This window comes from Octodon degus, unplaced genomic scaffold (genome assembly GCF_000260255.1).
Source record: "Octodon degus isolate 3935 unplaced genomic scaffold, OctDeg1.0 scaffold00132, whole genome shotgun sequence".
NCBI lineage: Eukaryota > Metazoa > Chordata > Mammalia > Rodentia > Octodontidae > Octodon > Octodon degus.
Window position 1 is genome coordinate 7234975 of NW_004524708.1, and position 7448 is coordinate 7242422.

The following is a 7448-nucleotide window of genomic DNA, read 5'->3' on the forward strand; positions in this document are numbered from 1 at the left end:
GGATTGTTCTTTCCTTTTTTCAACTTTGGAGATTGAACACTGGACCTTGCACTTGCCAGTGAGCTACTCCCTGGCTATCTCCCTGTCCTGTTCTTCTTTTTTTTTTTTTTTTTTAAATTATTTAGTACACACAGATTGGACTCATAATGGTCCTCCGTTTTCAGCCTCCCAAAAGCTGGGACTACAGGCATGTGTCACCATGCCCAATCTGAATTACCATCTCAGCGTGCCCTGTGGGAGAGGGGCAGCATAGCATACTGGGGATCAAACCCTGGTCCCTGTGGGATCAAACTCCGGTTCCTGTATCTACCTAACCAGGTGCTTTGATCTGCTGAGCTATCTGGCTGGCCCTCTGTTCTTTTTTTTTGACTTTGAGATGTATCACTAAGTTATTTACCTAAAAGGAATTGCACAGATTAAAAATCAAAAGAGGAAAACAGTATCTGTGCAACAGAAACCCATTAAAAAAAAAAAGAGCTATCCTAATTTAAGACAAGGTGGATCTCAAGCCAAAACTGATCAGAAGTATCAGAAGGATTTCAAGCCAAAATTGATCACTCTGTTTTTCTGTATGGGCATTCCAAACTATAAACTTCCTTCTTAGGACTGCTTTCATTGTGTCCTGGAAGTTCCATTATAGCCAGGGACTAATTTTTTTTTGTGACTCATGGATTTTCAAAAGAATGTTTAATTTCTATGTGTTTGCATAATTTCTGTGGTTTCTTTTGCAGTGGATTTCTAGTTTCATTACTAGAAATAATGATAATATTTTATCTGATAATATGCATGAGATAATTTCAGTTTTTTTGCCTTAAGCATATGGTTTATTTTCAACAGAGTTTCATGTGTTTCTGAGACGAGTTTATATTCTGCTATTGTTAGGTGGAACAATCTTTAGATATCTACTATGTTCATTTGTCTGAAAGTCTGCTTCAACCCTCATATTTTGTTGTTGAGTTTTTGTCTAGTTGAACTGTTTGTGAAAGTGGGATATTGAAATTCCCCCATTGTAATTGTGTTGGTGTTTATCTAATGTTTTATGTTCAGTAGTGTTTGTTTTATCAAGTTGGGTATGCTGGTGTCAGCGCATATATATTTATATAATTGTTATCTTTTTCTGTTTAATTGGTCCCTTAAATAATATGTAGTGACCTTTGTCTCTTCTGATCAGTTTTAGCTTGAAATCTACTTTGTCTGAATCAGAATAACTACTTTTTTTTTTTGGTTGGGAGTTTCTGTTACATGGATACTATTTTCCATTCTTTGATTTTTCAATGTGTATGTATATTTTTTAGATTAAAGATTTGTTGGGCAGGGTAGATAGCTCAGGAGACTAAAGCACCTGCTTAGGCAGACACAGGGACAGAGGTTCGATTCCCTGCATGCTGTGCCAGCCCCACCCTCAGGACATGCTGAGACGGTAATTAAGACTGGGCATGGTGTCTTTCATCTGTAATCCAAGCAGGTGGGAGGCTGAAAAAAGGGGGATCACTATGAGTCCGATCTTGTACTGAATTCGTTTAAAAAAAAAAGATTTGTTGTATATTGCATATCATTGGGTTTTGTTTCTTGACCCATTCTGCCAAACAGTGTTTTTTAAAAATTTTATTGGTACATTTTAAATATTCATAATAACATTCGTCGTAGGGAATTTGTACCTGTATATGATATAGCTTACTTCTTCTTTGTCTCCCATTTCCCCTCCCTCCCTTCAACCCCCTTTCCACTCCCTACTTACAAAAGCTTTGCTTCCATTTTTCTTTATATTCTTTTTTCCCCCTTTTCCCTTCTTCTTTTTGTCTCTATGCTCTGATTGGGGAATTGAGAGCATTGAATTGAGAGGTATTACTGAAAGGTATTGATTTATACCTATTTGTCTTACTCATTACTTTCTCATTGCTGGGACAAAATCAGTGGAACCCACAGCTTAAAGGAGGAAAGGTTATATTAGCTCACAGTTTGGAGAGATTTCAGTCCATACTTGGAGGGCTCTAAGGCAGGGTGGCATAAAAGAGGAGAAAGAGTTCAGTGGATTAGTGGGCAGGAAGCAACAAGTCTTCCTTCTTCTTGTGCTACCAATACCCAAGACTATCCTAAGCTCATCAGTGGAGTACTCTAGTATCACACACCTATGATCCAGGACTTCACACTCATGAGCAAGTCATCTCCTAAAAGCCCCACCTATGAGCTCATGAGGCTTTGGAGAGAACATCTAGTAATAAGCCATAAAATTCACCTTCTGGCCCTCACTTTTGAGGGCGGGGAGGGAAATGGGAGACAAGAAGTAAGCTATATCATGTACAGGTACAAATTCCCTACGACAAATGTTATGAATATTTAAAATGTACCAATAAAATTTTTAAAAGACACTGTTTGGCAGAATGGGTCAAGAAACAAAACCCAATGATATGCAATATACAACAAATCTTTTTTTTTAAATGAATTCAGTACTCTTCAGCATCTCTTCCTTCATAATGCATTTAGCCAATCTCTTAAGAGTTGCCAAAGTCCTAACAGTTTGAGCATTGCTCAAAGTACAAAGTCCTAATTCTCCTCTGAGATTTAAGGTAAATTCTTTTTTTTTTTTTTTTGCGGAACCGGGGATTGAACTCAGATCCTTGTGTTTGCCAGTCAAGCACTTATCCTACTGAGCCATCTCCCCGGCAGTTTAAGGTAAGTTCTTAATGGTGAGCCCTTTATAAAAAGTAAACATACAATGAATGGTTCAGGATGAATATTCCAAACAAAAAAGGTAGAAAGAGTGGTATAGAAAGGAATGAGACTAAAGCAAGAGCCAAATCCGGCAATGAAAACATTAAATTCTAAATTTCCATATGCAGGACCTGGGTAATCTGTGGCAAGATGTGAACTCTAAAGGGCTTTTGTGGTCTCATCCCTATAGCACTGCCAGTGGTTGTAATCTTCTTGTAACCCTTATCAACTTTCTTTTGGCGGTAGCTTTGTTCATTTCACGTAGCTTCCAGGAACAGAAGATCCATGTTGCTGGCTTCTTCACCCTTCTGAGGTCTCTACTGCACTTTTGGCTTTACACTTATAACTTCTCACATTGGCCTGTCAGGGGCACGGTGCCTGATCTCAGCCCTTCTGAAATCCAAGTTAAAGCCTTACTGAACCCACAACTCTTGCATTTTGCATATTCTTATAACCAGCACCATGTGGATGATGCCAGGTTTAACTGCCAGCTGGAGAAGTAGCCAGGCTTTTTTCTCTTTGGGCTGTAGAGAATCAGTTCTTGCTGAATATTATGATCCTAGTCCTGAGGAAAAAAATTCCCTAGGTTGCCACTGTCCTGGAGTCTGGTGCCCTGGGGCTTTCTCCTCTTTCACTTTTATAATTCCAAGGCTGTAAAAGGTAGAATCCTGCTGATTTTTGTGATGCCCTCTTTCTGTTGTTCTGTTCAAAAGTACTTGGCTTTTAACTGATAATATTGTTTAGCCACCAAGTTCTCCTGTGCTCCAGCTTTATTAGAGGTTCCTTTTTGGGCAAACTCAAAACTTTGTAAGTCATTGTGCTAGGTCCTTTGCTCTTGATTCTCAGTGTACAGCTGGCTAAAAGCCCACAACAGTAACTATGCTGCTGCTTCAACATTATACTGCCTTGAAATTTCTTCCACCAGATTAATTGGTCCATTGCCCTGAGAAGGGCTCAATTTCTTGCTGTTTCTGGACATAAACGAAATGTAAACAAATTCCTGCAGAAGCATAACACACATGGTCTGGAGTCCTACTACCAGCTGGAGTCCTTCCAAATTGAAACGTCTTGAGGCTGCTTTTTTTTTTTTTTTTTTTAAGCTGCATTGTGGTCAACATTCTGCTCCTCTGAGATATGTTCAGAATCTTCCTTCAAGCTTGCTTCACAGAATTTTAAGGGTGTTTTGCTAGTGGGCATCTCCAGACCTTTTTGGTCTCCTCCCACAATTGAGTTCTAAAAACTTCTAAACCACATGGTCAGGTAGCATCATAGCATGGATCCCTGTCCTGATACCAAAATCTGTACAGCCAGTGCTCCCTAGAGAAATAGATTTAATATGAGATATATTTATGAGGTAGGTTTAAAATGTCTGCCTGGGGAGTCATATGTGGAAGAGTGCCAAAGGGCTTTCTCTGCATTAGAAACCTGGAGGATCCAGTCAAAAGCTGAGGGTCTGGAGCTCACTATAAGAGACCTGTTTGAGTCCTTATCAGGAAGCCAAAGGGTCTGCACTGGATGGTTGAAGAGTCTGTGCTGGAAGCCAGGAGACAGATGCCAGTGGCAAAGGCAAAGACTGGAGCTCTTTTGAAGAAATAAGCAAGTCCTCCTTTTCTTTCCCTTTTTCATTCCTCATTTTACAGATGCATTGGTTGGTACTACTTATACCTAGGGTGGGTCTTTCACCTTCATTAAACCCATGCCGTCTTTCCAAGAACTATGTGAGGCCAATTATTTGAATGTTTCTTACTTAAGTAATATCCATCTAGTTGGATGTTATAGTGAATTAAAATATTCCTGCATAATGCATTTAGTCAATCTCTTAAGAGTTGCCAAAGTCCTAAAAGTTTCAGCGTTGCTGAAAAGTACAAAGTCCAAATTCTCCTCTGAGATTTAAGGTAAATTTTTTTTTAGCTGCATGTGGTCAAAATTCACTTCTTCTGAGATATATTCAGAATCTTCCTTCAAACTTGTCTCACAGAATTTTAGGTCCTGGACATGGAAATACAGAATTTAATGTTTTCATTGCTAGATTTCTATCTTGCTTTAGTCCCATTCCTTTCTGTCCTCCTATTTCTACCTTTTTTTGATTGGAATGTTTATCTTGAGTCATTGTATGTTTACTTTTTATAAATATAGTGAACAAGAGTTCACTATAGTACTGTCATTGCAGATTCCTCCCTCTTTCCCTCGACCTACTTAACCGTTCACTTTGCCTGGTGTATTCATTCCTTCAGATTTTTTGACTTTGTTAGTGTCTCTTTGTAGGATATCCCTGAGAAGTTTTTGTTGTGCTGGTTTTGTAGTCATGAATTTCTTGAGGTACTCTCTGTAGTGGAAATACTTCCTTTTCCCATCAATTTTGAAAGAAAGCTTGCAGGATTTGTGAACCTGGGTTGGAAGTTGTTATCTTTTAGGGCTTGAGACACTTCACTGTAAGCTCTCCTGGACTTTAAGGGTTGCATTGAGAAGTCTGCTATAATTCTTAAGGGATATCCTCGAGCAGTAATTCATCAGTTTTCTCTAACAGCTTTTAAAATACTGTTCCTATGTTAAAACTTCTTATATTTTAACTGTGCTGTGGCATGGAGAGGTTCTCTTATGATCATGTTTATTTGGATTTCTACATGCCTCATTTTTTTTTTCTTTTATAGACTTTACAACAAAAAACCTTTGGCTTTAAGCTGATAGAGTAAATAAGATAAATGAACAAAATTAGTACAACCAACTTATCAAATTCCTACAAGCTTTATCTTATTATTTTGACTAATTTGAAGGTGAAGAAATAAAGCCTATATTTAAGTTACTTAGCAAAGTTACCAGCTAGTGAACTGAACAACTGTGTTTGAGAACAGGACTGTTCCACAGTCTCATAATCTTTCTTCTGTTGTGTCATACACCTACTCCTATGATGTCTAAAATATCATAAGAATTATAATTAACAACTAAAATCAAATGCAGGGTGTAATGCATAACATGACAAGTGTGTAAGGGTGGGTGTCTCAGTTACTCTTCTCTCATTGCTGGGACAAATACTCAACACCCAAAATGAAGGAAGGAAAGGCTTACTAAGCTCAGTTAGTGAAGGTTTCATTTCATACTCAGGTGGCTCCAAGGCAGAGTGGCACCTGGCAAAGAGCAACTTTTTATGGTGGTGGCAAAGAGCAGTGAGCCAAAGGGAGTGGCAGCAGCTCAGGCAGCTAACTAGCCTCTCTCTCTTCCTTACATTGTAATGCAGACTACCTGCCCCAGGGCAGGTGCAGTATCCAGAGCCACAATAATCAATCACAAACTCCAGAAGCTGCTTCACAACTGCAGGAGGCTTTGGGGGGTGAACTAGACACAGACTATAACAGTGGGTTAGATGGGACAAATAGAAGAGAGATTCTATTCCTGCATAGAAGGTATGTATATTGGTCCTGAAGAGATAAATAATTTTTCAAGTGGTAATAAAAGACAAAAACCTAAACAAAATTACAGAAAAATGCATAACTGCAGGGCCTATTGAGACCTATGAAAAGATGCTATAATATGGCTCAAGGCCATATTAAAATATAAATTTCTAGTCAAGGAGGTAGTAAGGGAGATACGTTAAAGGCTTCTGAATAAGAGGGAACTATATATCACAATTTAACAAAAATCATTGAACAATAATGTGTGCCAAATGATACTTTGACTCACCATGCCTCATGTATTTGTATGTTCTTTCCCAATATTTGGAAAGTTTTCTAGTAGTATTTCCATAAACAGATGTGTTAAGACCTTTGTGTTATCTTCTGATTATTTCTTTTATTCCAGTTAATCCTAGATTGGCCTTCTTTGTATCATCTAGAAGCAGTTGAATCTATCTTTTATATTTTCTTGTTACTTTTGTAGGTACCTCTGAGTAATTGGTCTTTTTTTAATTTTAATTTTAATGTATTTACTTTTTTTTTTTTTTGAGGAACTGGGGATTGAAGTCAGGCCCTTGCGCTTGCCAGCGACACTCTTATTCTACTGAGCCATCTCCCTGGCCCCTTTTATTTACTTTTTTGGAGTCAGGGTCTATCCATGTAGTCCTGGCTAGTCTTGAATACATAGTGATCTTTCTGCCTCAGTCTTCCAAGTGCTAAGATTATACGCATATGCCATCATGCCTGGCAGTAACAAGTTTTTGAGAATATCCCTCTCTTTATTCTGTCCTCACATTGGTCATGTCTTTTTTAAATTTAATTTTATTTTATTGAGAGACAAGTATCAATGAGACAGTTTCAAAACTGATTAATAGGACAGTTTCAATAATTAATACATTGTACATTGTTATCTTCTTAGTGGTTATTCATAGTACAAGAAGCAGACAGGATATCCTGTCCAAACACTATTAGTACAAATCTTTCTTCTCATTGAATTAAGCGAAAGTAGCTGTATATCTATCCTAACTATTCTGTATATACAAATACAAAATGGTCCCTCCTTTGTATCCCCTTTTTTTGTTTAGTCCTGTCAGAGATGGGAATTCTATTGGCATCTACATACTATATGTGCTTGAATTCAGCCAAACAATCCAACACAGTCCAGCGGTCCACAATAGTAGTGGATTATCCGCAGAAGTTGTTGACTAGAGACATTGGTCATGTCTGTTGACCATTTTATCCATATAATTTTTTGATCTCCTGGATTTCTATTTGCAACTTTCTCATAGATTCTAGTCTTTGCTCAACTGATGATTCATATTTTTTATAATTTTGTTTAGCTCAGTT

At 37.9% G+C, this 7448-nt stretch overlaps 1 protein-coding gene across 5 annotated transcripts in view; it reads left to right on the forward strand.

The window, feature by feature from the left end:
• Positions 1-7448, forward strand: part of Fam35a (family with sequence similarity 35 member A) — a 161338-nt gene that overhangs the window by 57372 nt on the left and 96518 nt on the right. Inside the window, exon 1 of one of the 5 annotated variants that reach the window (XM_023701302.1) lies at positions 30-58. The exons of the other annotated variants lie outside the window; for them this stretch is intronic. The gene's annotated coding sequence lies outside the window, so the exon portion shown is untranslated. Of the gene's footprint in view, positions 1-29; positions 59-7448 lie in introns of those variants that run through there. 5 annotated transcript variants of the gene reach the window in all.